This window comes from Pteropus alecto, unplaced genomic scaffold, assembly GCF_000325575.1.
Source record: "Pteropus alecto unplaced genomic scaffold, ASM32557v1 scaffold379, whole genome shotgun sequence".
NCBI classification, from domain to species: domain Eukaryota; kingdom Metazoa; phylum Chordata; class Mammalia; order Chiroptera; family Pteropodidae; genus Pteropus; species Pteropus alecto.
The window spans coordinates 1,791,860-1,804,492 of record NW_006443129.1 but is presented as its reverse complement, the minus strand read 5'-3'; the positions used below and the strand labels follow the sequence as shown (position 1 = coordinate 1,804,492).

At 32.0% G+C, this 12,633-nt stretch overlaps 1 pseudogene; it reads right to left on the bottom strand.

Annotated features, from left to right (window-relative positions):
• Nucleotides 1-3,161: 3,161 nt before the first annotated feature.
• On the bottom strand, nt 3,162-4,080 carry LOC107196507 (annotated as a pseudogene).
• Between the last annotated feature and the right edge of the window lie 8,553 nt (nt 4,081-12,633).

Below are 12,633 nucleotides of genomic sequence, written 5' to 3'. Positions count from 1 at the left end.
AAAATTATATAATTGTATTAACCAAGGTTAACTAATAAACAATAAAAAATAAATAAGTTAATTAATTAATTAATTAGTTAATTAATTAAAGAAAGCATCAAATGTGAATTTTTCTCTTCCCTCTATGCACTAACAGATTTAATGGAGTTTACTACGGTCACTTTTAGCCTCATATGAGAATCAGGAAAAAAAAAACAGATTTTCTCATTTGACATCTTGTGCTTTTCTATTAATCCAGGCTGCCTGACTTGTAATGGAAGAAGGACCACCTCCCTTCCATTTTTCCAAAATGCCTAAAAAGGATAATAAAGTTAATTCAAATGACATTGAAATTCAATGGATTGATTATACTACACTATAATATGGACAAAAATGGAGAAGTAACCAACATAAATAAAACACCTGCTGAAATATGAGACTCTAAGAAGGCAAGAGAAATACTTATTAGGAAAGAATTATGGTTAAGTTTTTGTGAATTATCTGGATATGAATAACCTGTGAATTATCTGGATATGAATAACCAAACTGAATATCTAATGACAATTTGAAAAAAAAATAGTGTCATCTATAATTTTTTAATGAATGCATTTGTTTTAAGACAGCAAACTCCAGGTCCATATTTACTATCATATGAATACTTGCGTAGGACTTCTGAAAACAACAAAAGAATCGAGAACCATCTGAAGATTTTGCTTTCCCCTTAAACCAAGAGTTTTTAAACTAGGCTGTACATTGACATCACCTGGAGTGTTAAAGTCACTGTATACCAATTACTGTATTACATCTAATCTAGTTTCACTGGTCTGAGATTGTGTCAGAAAATATTTATTTTCAAAGCACCTTAGTTGATTCCAACATAGCACTGGGATTGAGAACCACTGCCTCAGATAAAAAAAAGCACACTATTCAATATACATATCATTTACATGTCATTAGTCCCTTTGTCCCATCAGAAACATGGGAAAATAAAGATAAAAGATGATAGAAAATTGGATAAACCATCATAAAGTATCTATGTTGGCAAATGAATCATTGTAACAGTCATGCAAAAAAGTTTGTAACTCAATAATAATCATATAATCTTCATTGGAGGGTTTAAGTTTCACAAGAGAATTGTCTCCAGCAGTTATCAGCATTGGCTGCACATTAGAATCACTTGGAGAGGTTTATAAAACTACCAAGGCCTGGGACCCCCTCCTACAGATTCTAATTTTTTTTTGGTTTGGGGTGGTAAGCAAATGTGAGAACCACTAATCTGTGTGGTTTGAGCCAGGAAGGAGACATCAAGACCTTGTCGATGACATTTGCTCATTAATTGTTACTTGCTATCAGCAGGGTCTGAAGTGTGAAATAACTTTTTCGTTTTTAAAATATGCTGCAAACCTGATTGAGAAGCCCTTGAAATGCTCTTATTCTCATGGATCATGTAGCTATTAGATGGATTCCAAACCATCTTCCACCTAAAATAGAAAACCATAAAAAATAAAGGTTTCTGTAAAAAGCTGACAGCATCTTATAGGAAACCTTAATGGCGACCCGAACTTTCATAGGAAAAGAGGCCAGCAAGAACATCCAGAGGCTTACTGCCACTCTCTTAGCCATGGGGCACACTGTTGGTTGAGAGGAAGCTGTTGGGGATCAGGCTGGTACTACCTCCTTCCCTGTGCATCTTTAGCCATCAGTGTTAGGTCATCCTCTTCTCCTGTTTTACTCTCATGAATACACTGGTGTTTTCTCTCCCACCTAGTGTTTTCTTCCCCCTCACTAAGGCATTATGAGCATATAGAAGCAACATAAGGCAATGTTTAAAGATTGGCACAATGGTACTTGAAATAATAAAGGTATAAAGGAGTTAGAGAATGTCTATATCTTGACATGTAGCAATTGTGTAGCCGAGACTAAAAAGTCTGTATAGCACATAAAGAAAAAAAAAATGGGAAACCTCTGCCACTAGATTGGACTGTGCATACGTGGAGACAGGAAGTCCTAAGAGACTCGGCACCCACAGGAAACAACCTGCTTAGAATGAGTCCACACAGCAGAAGGCAGAGTTAGATGCAGTAAGAGGATCAGGATCTGAGGAAACAGCCCCAAACACAATGTGCCAAAAGCCAGTCAGACCTATCTTGGGCTTTTTTTTGCTCTATGACCAAACAAATTGTTTATATCCTCAAATCTGAGTAATACGCAAATAGAGGAATATGTCCTATATATAAGAATATCTTTTCTTTTATTTTTGACTAGGATATTAAAGTCCACCTGTAATAAAGTCAGGAGGCTGAAGAGGTAAAAGAGCCAGATAGAAAATATTCATAGCTTTTGTAAAGAAAAAAAATCCAAATTAAGTTATATAGTTAATTATAAGTTAGTCAAGCACACCTGCTATTTCAGGTAATTATCAGTTTCAGAAAAAAATTCAGCTGTTATATATGTGTTGGGAATGAGGTGCTTAGTAGGATTACTTAATAAATTAAAATGTGTACATATTTAAAGAATTCAGAACTTTTCATTATATTGCAGGAAAATTAATTGTTTTAAGTAATTGTTAAATTTTTATACCTTTCAATGAATACAATACAAATATAAGTAAGTTCTCAAAAGTACTTTTAAACCTCCTAGAAATTTTCATTTTCAATGCCTCGGGAGAATACATGTTCTCACATTTAGTCTAACAATATTACTTTGGTATAGAAATACAAATATAAGTAAGTTCTCAAAAGTACTTTTAAACCTCCTAGAAATTTTCATTTTCAATTATTTGGGAGGGCATGAGTGCTTTTTAAACAGAGGATTTACACAGTCTAGGTCTTTCTTTAAAAGAATGTAAGTTCAAAAGAGTTTTAAAATGTGTATATCTGGAAACACAAGAGCTTATTTATGTTACATAGGTAGTAATTTGGGGATTTCATTTCAGTTTTATCCTTGAGGATGAATTTAAAACAACAACAAAATAAGTATAGTCTGTCTTTACAGTGCTCATTAATTATTTTGATAATTACAATAACATAACTAAGACAAATATATCTAATCTAAGTTTTATTATTTATCATTTAACAAATATCTACTAAGTCACTACTGTGTATAACATCTGGGGCTAGACAATATGATTTATTTAAACAGAGAGTAAAATGGAAAGAATAATGAATGTTTCCTGAAAATATTTATTTCTTTATCACTTTTCTTAGGGCACCTAAAACTTCCTTATTTCTTAGACTGTAAATAAAGGGATTTAGCAGGGGAATTATAATTGTGTAGAACAGTGAATATGTTTTATCCTGATACCAATCTGGGCCAGACCAGAGTGTATGTACATGAAGAAGAGAGTGCCATAGGGAGACAGAGAGCAGGTGGGCACTGCATGTGGAGAAGGCTTTGCTCCTGCCCTTTTCAGACTTCTTTTTCAGGATGGCAAAGAGGACATGGGTATAAGAGACCATGATAGTCATAAAGGTAAAAGCTTGTATAAAAGCAGCAAAAATAAAAATCACCAATGCGTTAATAGATGGGTCAGTGCAAGAAATTGTATACAGTGTCAAAATTTCACAGTAGAAATGCTGTATTATATTGGACCTGCAGAAGGTTAATCTAAATAATAATCCTACATGAACAACAGGATGCAGAAAACCAATTACATATGACATACTTATCAATCCAGTGCAGCGTCTGTTGGACATTGCCACTGGATAAAGCAGGGAGTTGCATATGGCTAAGAAGCGGTCTTAGGCCATCACTACCAGGAGTAAACATCCTGTGGTGGCACTGGAAGCAAAAATATAAAATTGGGTGATGCACTCAGCCAGGGATATCATATGAATTTTAGATAAAAAAATGTGTGAGCATCTTGGGAGTCACAGAAAATCAAGAACAGACATCTGCACACGCTAAACTGCTAAGGAATAAGTACAAGGGGGTGTGAAGGTGGGGATCCTTCCAGATGAGAAAAATCAGTCCCAGGTTGCTCATCATGGTGGTGAGATAGAAGACCAAGAACACCAGGAACAGAGGGACCTGCAGCTCTGGGCCATCTGTAAGTCCTGTGAGAACAAATTCAGTCACCAGCATCTTGTTTACTTCCATAATATTCACTCAGGCTTAAAACTAAAGTGGAGAATAGGCAAAGAAAAAAAAAAATCAGGGTTCATGAAAATCGTATTGGATCACATTGTCTATTTCCTATATCAGATGGTCCTTACTCAACAAATATGAAAGGACAGATTTTCTCCTTTTAAAAACACACTTAAAGTATTAAGTATATTATATATAATTTTGAGAAGGTAAGGGCTTTTAAAAAATATTTTTAAAAAAATATGTATATATATATATAATTACTTGAAAGTTTATGGAGAAGGCTATAGATACCGGTTGACCTGGTGTATAACTTGCCATTTATAAATACCTTAAAATTAAATGTATTAACAATGAAATATTATATAGAATTAAGAATAATACGCAATACATTTTATACTAAAATCTCTTAAAGCCAGACTCTGGTTCAGGTTCAAAAAATGTTTTCACACTTTCTCAGGAATTCTTTCATACCTTTTCTACTGTACAACAACAAAATGGGTATTAATGATATATATCATCATTTCCTCCTAAGACTTTAATAGATTGAAAAATAAGATAGTAAATTAAAATCCCTTTTCTCCTGTTTTCTTCCATTACCGTTACGTTATTTGACTATACATTCATCAAAACCACTCCAAATTTTTAATAGACTCTTTTTAATTTTACCCAATAAAGTCTATGTGAACATAATCATTCATTTAGTTAACAAACATTTGAGTGCCTCCTAGCTTAGATCGCTATCATTTCTAGCTCAATCACACATAGAACCTCTAACTTTAGTGTTATACTCAAGACTCTAAAATAACTGCTTTTTTAAGAAGAAAGAAAAAACAAAGACACTAGTCAGCTTATTTGCAGACTTGGGAAGGATCTAAGAGCTGTTGTTAAATGTGCAAATGTAGACAATTATCATGCACTTAACTAAGAATGTTTTTAATATTTCAGAGGCACATAATTCAAAAGTCAGGGATTTTTCTTTTTCTGCTTTTTTTGAGATTACATTGGGACCATAAACATCTGAGTAAAATGAAACACGACAAATGACACCACAGTGGAAAGAATAGCTAATATTTTGAAAAAGCTGGATTTAATTTAAATAGTAAGAAGTATTAATTTTGTTTAAAAGGCAAGTCAGACAAGGTGGAAAGATTAACTACATTAATGGTCAATGACTACCATACAGATAGGCATGGCAGAAAACAACTCCAAATTGAAAATGTATCTGTGAGTTCTATAAGCCTGAGAAGCAAGTGAGAAGGCTTCCTGTAGAAAACTGGGGGAAAACCTAAATCTGCAACATCACAATGCACTTCATAAATGACAAATTATGCACATTTCTGATCATAAAATGTGTTTTGTATATTCACAGATCCTTGCCTTAATGATCTAAAGCAGAGTCTAGCCATTTAGAAAAAGCTAATTTAACTATATAATCATTCAGAGAATATTTGGAAGACTTGGATTCACAGCTTCCTGGCTTCTGTAACAAGGCCACCCAAGTGGATGTCATGTCAACATATATTTTTACTTCCACAACTCAACAATTCTGTACAGACATAGCCGAAGACCTCACTCTCCAAGTCTCTGCTAGCCTGAAACATTTTCTCTAAGTGTCCACTTGGTAATTTGAAAAGAAGGAATAATGTGAAAATTTTAAGGAATATAAAGTTTGTGAAAAATTCAGTTATGACAAGAATAATCTTTAAACAGTAAAAATATGTAGAAAAATTGGGTTATTTGCTATATAAAGGCACCTAATTTTTTCCCCTTAAAAGGAGAAGCGATTTTGAGGAAAACAGTCCTTCTCCTTCACTGGGACTAGGAAAAGAGGTAATTTGTTTGGGTTTTATAATAGACATTAAAAAGCACTAACAGAGAGGCTAGTAACATTGGTAGTTATTAATTGAGTAAACATGCTACTGTCACATCATTCTTAGCTGTTGGGAAAATCTTCCCGATTGTGTTTGTTTTCCAATGTAATAAAGACCAGAATGAACTTCAAACTTTAAACACATGAAGTATTAAGTAGATTAGTTCTATAACTCATTCTCATGGTCCAAAAAAAATGTTAATAAAAACGTAACAAAATTCTGGAATCTTCGAACCTCAATTCTACCTCTAAATTACTAAGTGATTATCCCAAAGCCGCTTTATAACCCTGTTTTAAGGTCTCATTTGTAAAGCACTGAATTTTCTAAGCTATCTTTCTGCCCACAGTGTGTGAGACTATGACTCTTCTCTGCTATTTATTAGGTAGCTTAGCATAACAGCTAAGCATAGAGACTCTATAACTGAATTGCATGAGTTCAATTCTTTCTTCTACATATATATAGTTTGTATCCATGTTTTCAGAGAAATTGAACATAATGTTTATTTAGCTATTCAGTTCAGATTGCTTTCTATTCCATTTGGTAGATAAATCATATGAAAAATTTTTTCAGATATTTTGACAACTCAAGAAATTCTTGGTACCATAATGATGTGTTCTATCACTTTTCATAGAAAGAATAATGATAATAAAATAAAGAACTGCAGTCTCATCTAATTCCCATGCAGAGATGCCATAAAATACAAATTTTCATAAAGAACTCAAGGTACAACAACGAAAATATCAAAAAACAATTATTCATCTCCTATTAATTTTCTTTGTGAAGTGTGGTTTGGAGAGAAAGATATTTATATCTTCCCATCTTCAAACCTGTTTATGAAGATAATATTGAAACTCCCTCCATGCCACTAAAAAATTCTCTACAGAATGAAGTCAACCTACTGGGCATTATAGACTAATTAACAAACCACTTCTGACGCACCCTTTTGTAACTATTATAGCTCATTTCTTTCTTCTGGAAACAAAAGCATTACAGGTTAATTGTAGAAAAAATTGAAAACATAGAAAAGCAAAAAATAAAACACAAATTGCAAGTAATCTCATTAATTACTGATAAATACAGTTAACTTTTTGACTATTCCTCCCACCTTTAACCCATGAATGTAGCTATATTTATGTATATTTATATACATAATTTATCTATACTTTTATATATACATAATTTGCATAAAATTTATATATGAAAATAAAAATTCTGGCAATGCTATACATAATTTTTCACAAATTGTTTTTAATTGAATAATATATCATTTATATTTTCCTATGTCATTAGTTTGAAAAAATGTGAATTTTCTCCCTGGAAACATTATTTTTTATAAAAATCTATTATTATAAAGTCTGAGGATTGGAGCTAATCTGTCCAAGTACATGCATGCTGATAAGAATTTTGTTTAAAAAGTTTCAATAGGCCCTCTAGGAAAGTCGTACCAATTTATACTATAAATTTTTAAACAACTCATTTCCAAACTTCACAATATCAAAAATAAATTTAAAAAATATATATATACATATATTCACATGATCCTATTTATCTATATCTATATTTATGATTAAACTTGGCAAAAAATGTGCCTGACCTAAACGTGTTTGGCCAAAATGTAAAACTATTGAGAGGTATAAATATGTGTTTAATGTATGAATATTCATCATTTTACCTAAATAGGAAGTATTGATCTAATAAAGGTGTTAATTTTTCCAAATTAATGTATGAATTATAAGCATTCTCAAACAAAAATTATTGGGAGATAGTTTGACTAGAAAATACTAATTGATCTGGAAAAGCAAATGGATTTTAAGAAGTTAAAAAATTTTTCAAAAAGAATATAAAAAGGAGATATTCTATGTCAGGTTTCTCCATATATCATAAAGTTAACTGTAACAATTGAAACTACACTTGATGTCACCAGGATTTACTATCGGTATGAGTTCATGAATATTTACATATAGACATGGGGAGGAAGAGCAGAAAAGTTAAGAGCACAGACTTCAGAAAGGGAGAGTTGGGTTCAAATTTGACTTTGCTGCTAAGACTTTGGTCAATATCTTAAATTCCCTAAGCCTTTATTTCCTCATTTGTGAAGTAAAGTTAATGATATGCACGTACAAGTTTGTTGTAAGAATCAAATGAGAAGATGAATATCAAACCTTTAGTGCTGTACTTGACAGATAGTAAGGGCTCATTAAATAGTAACTTTAACTTCATTATTTTATTATTCATAAGTAAAACAACTAAGCTCTTTTGTTAGAAAACTGTGTTTTGGGTGAGCAAAACTGAGATACATTTTGTCATATTGTCAACTTGTGACAACAGCAGGTTAACATTGTACATAAACAACTTTTACAATTAGTGCAAGTTGGCACAGAGACCAGAAAATAGTGACTTTTCTGGAGTAAATGAGACACATCACCTGGAAGGAAAAAACCTATAGGTATAACATTTTAAAGAGAAATATTTATACATTTTCATAAATATTACAGACATCTTATTTTATGACCAAATACGTCAGACTGCATCTTTACCAAACAAGGACTTTTTTCTTCCTAACCATAAAACCACTTCACAAACAAAATCAGTGCTATTCTCCCAATACCATCAAAATAACCATTCTATACTTAAATTTCTCCAATTAGTCCCAAATTATCTTCTACGGTGCTGCATTGCATTTGTTTCAAGACTCTTAATCCAGAACAGTCTCATTTCTTTCCCCTTCACTTATTTACTTTGGTTATCTCAATGGTTTTTGCAATGGTTTTTGATTTTTTTTTTCTTTTGGCTATGACTTGGACAGATTAGGCCAATTGCTCAATTGTCTTATGGAATGTTTCACACTCTAGAGTTGTCTAATTGCTTTTGTTTAATTTTGTTTAATTTGCTCCTATTCTCTATGTTTTTTTATTCCTAGTGGAAATTATATCTAGAGTCTTAATTAAGCATTTTTAGAAAGAATGCTTCATTGATGATGCTATGTATTGCATTATATCAAGAAGCACAGAAAGTTTGTTTATCTGACCATTATTAAGGCTCAGAGTGATCTATGGGTTAAAGTGGTAATAGCCAGATCTCTCTCTTGTAAAGTTATGTGTTTTCTCTTTAGCTAGCAAGTAATTAATGAGATGATCATTTAGCACTTGCAAATATACAAGAACTCATCCATTTTTTAGCTAAATATTTTAGTGTCCTTTGATGATCTTTGCCAGAACCAGCTATGTTGTTAAGAAGTTTTATGGTAATTTTTTACTTCTATCATTTATTCTTCATTATTTAACTGGAATATTTTCACACAAATACAAAAAACAAAACAAAAAAAAAAACAAGGAAAATATGACAGAATGGTTTGAAAAGTATCATATAAAAGGAAACAAAAATTTCAAGCATATGTCTAAACTTCTTTTTGACTTATTTGACCTTGCCAGAAGTTCACAGCTGTTTCTCCAAGTCGCCCAAAAGCCCAACTTCCTTCTTGGATACAGTCAAATTGTTAGTGGTTAAGGAAAGTCTTATGTGGAATAGCTTAGTCATTCAGTCAATAAATATATTTCAGTTTCTGTTATAGTAGACCCTGGTCTGAAGTTTTTTTTCAAAAGGAATGAGATGTGTCAATTAAGATGCAAATTGCCCCAAATTCTATCTGGTCTATTGATTTCTGTTTCTCACACTTTGTAAGAAATTGATCTTCCTGTCTCTTTAATTCAAATCATTTCTTGCCAGAAAATGCCCACTTGGTTTTTAAAATCTTTTTCTCAAAGAGAGATTTTATAGATATGTACTTTTTTGTTCTCCTAAGGCTAATTTTTAAATGTATTTGTTTAATTAAAAAATAATAATTGTTATCTTAATCATATATTTTATTGTGTTTTGTCATTTAACTTTCAACAAAATGTATTCATATAAACTATCTTATTTCTCAACAGTATTGGAGTACTTGAGCACCTGACATTTCTCATATCGCTTTACTGTAATGAAAGTAATTCTGGAGTGGTCACATTGGCAGTCTCCGACAATACAGTTTGTGACAGTGGTTCTCGACTTTGGGGAAGCTGGATCTTAACTTCCTCATAAAAATAAAATCCCCTTTTTGTATAATGACTTATGCTCTGTAATGTACTTCCATATATATTGAATCACCTGATCAGCTGAACATGGGCACAAGTACATACTAGTATTCTCATTGTACTAATGAAGAATCTGGCAATGTATAAAAAGAAGTATACACCATGACCAAGTGGGATTCATCCCACTTGGTATATAAAGCTAGTTCAAAATTTGAAAAGCAATTAATGTAATTCATCACATCAATAGGCTAAAATGACAAATCACATAACCATATGAATAGATGCAAAAAAAAATTTGACAAAATCCAACATCCATGTATGATAAAAACCCTCAATAAATTAGGAATAGAGGGAAATTTCCTCAACTTAATAAAGAATATTAACAAAAATATCTACAGCTAACATTATACTTAATGATGAGAAACTCAAAGGATTCCCACTGGGCCCATGTACAAGGCAAGGATGTTCCCTCACAGTACTCTTTTTTTTTAACATCATACTGGAAGTCCTAGATAATTCAGTAAGATAGGGAAATAAAAAATATACAAATTGGGAAGAAAGAAAACTGTTCACAGGTGACATGATTATCTATGTACAAAATCTGAAAGAATTGATAAAAGAAAATCTTTGAAGGAATGATTATAGTGAGATTAAAGGATACAAAGTTAATATACAAGTCAATCCTTTTTCTATATACCAGCAATGAACAAGCTGAATTTCAAATTAAAAACACCATATCATTTACATTATCACCCAAAAAGTGAAATGCTTAGATATAAATCTAACAAAATATGTACAAGGTATATATGAGAAAAACTACAAAACTGATGAATGAAATTAAAGAAGAACCAAATGAAGTTCATAGATATAGACTCGAAATTGTGAAATGTCAATTCTTCCCATTTTGATCTATAAATTGCAATCTCAATTTGATCAATGCAATCTCAATCAAAGTCCCAACAAGCTATTTTGTGGATATCAAAAAACTGATTCTAAAGCTTGTATGGAGAGGCAAAAGACCTAGAATAGCCAATACACTATTGAAGAACAAAGTTGGAAGACTGATGCTATCCAACTTTAAGACTTGCTTATAGTAAAGACTTGCTTATAGCTTATTATAAAGCTACTTATTATTGCTTACTATAAAGACACTGTGTTGTTGGTGAAAAAATAGACAATAGATCAGTGAACAGAAGGGAGAGCCCAGAAATAGACCCACATAAATATAGTCAACTAATCTTTGATAAAGAAGTAAAGGCAATTCAATGAAGCACATGGTGTCCTCAATAAATGGTGCCGAAACAACAGGACACCCATGTGCAAAAAAATGAATCTAGATACCTCTTATTCCCTCCACAAAAATCAACTCAAATGTATCACAGATCTAAATGTAAAACACAAAATTATAAATCTCATAGAAGATAACAGGCAAAAACCTAGATGTATGGAGTATGGCAGTGCTTTTTTAATATAACACCAAAGGTATTATCCATTAAAAAAATTGACAAACTAGACTTCATTAAAAAAAAAAAAACTTCTACAAAAGACAGTGTGAAGAGAACAAGAATACAAGCCACAGACTGAGAAAAAATATTTGCAAAGACATATCTGATAAAGCACTGTTGATAATCCAAAATACATAAAAATATACAAAATATTCAAATATACTTAAAAACTCTTAAAACTCAACAATAAGAAAACAAAACACCTGATTGAAAAATGAGCCAAAGACCTGAACAGACACCTCACCAAAGAAAATATACAGATGGTAAATAACCATATAAAAAGATGCTCTACATCATATGTCACCAGGGAAATTAAAACAACAATGTGATATAACTACACATCTATTAGAATGGCCAAAATCTGGAACACTAACAACACCAAATGCTGACAAGGATGTGGAGCAACAAGTACTCTCATTCATTGCTGGTGGGAAAGCAAGACAGCACAGCCACCTTTGTAGACAATTTGGTGGTTTCTTAAAAAATCTAAACATACTCTTACCACATGGTTCATCAATTACACTTTTTGGTATTTACCCAAAGGAGTTGAAAATTTACACCCACACAAAAACTTGCACACAGATGTTTATAAAAGATTTATTTATAATTGCCCAAACTGGGAAGCAACCAAGATGCCCTTTATAGTAGGTGAATTGATAAATAAACTCTGTTACATCCAGACAGTGGAATATTATTTGGCGCTAAAAAGAAATGAGCAACTAAGCCATGAAAACATATGGAGGAAACTTAAATGCACATTACTAAGTGAAAGAAACCAATCTTCAAAGTCTGTATACTGTATGATTTCAACTATATGATATTCTGGAAAAGGAAAAACTATGGAGACAGTAAAAAGATCAGTGGTTGCCAGGGATTGAAGAGAGAGAAATAAATGGTGGAGTGCAGAGGGTTTTTAGGGCAGGGGAAATACTCTGTATGATACCAAAAGGAATACATGTCATTACATATTTGTCCAAACCCGTAGAATGTACAACATCAAGAGTGAAGCATAATGTAAACTATGGACTTTCAGTGATTATGATGTACCAATATAGGTTCATCAAGTGCAATAAATATACCACTCTGGTGGAAGTTCTTGATAATGAGAAATATCATACA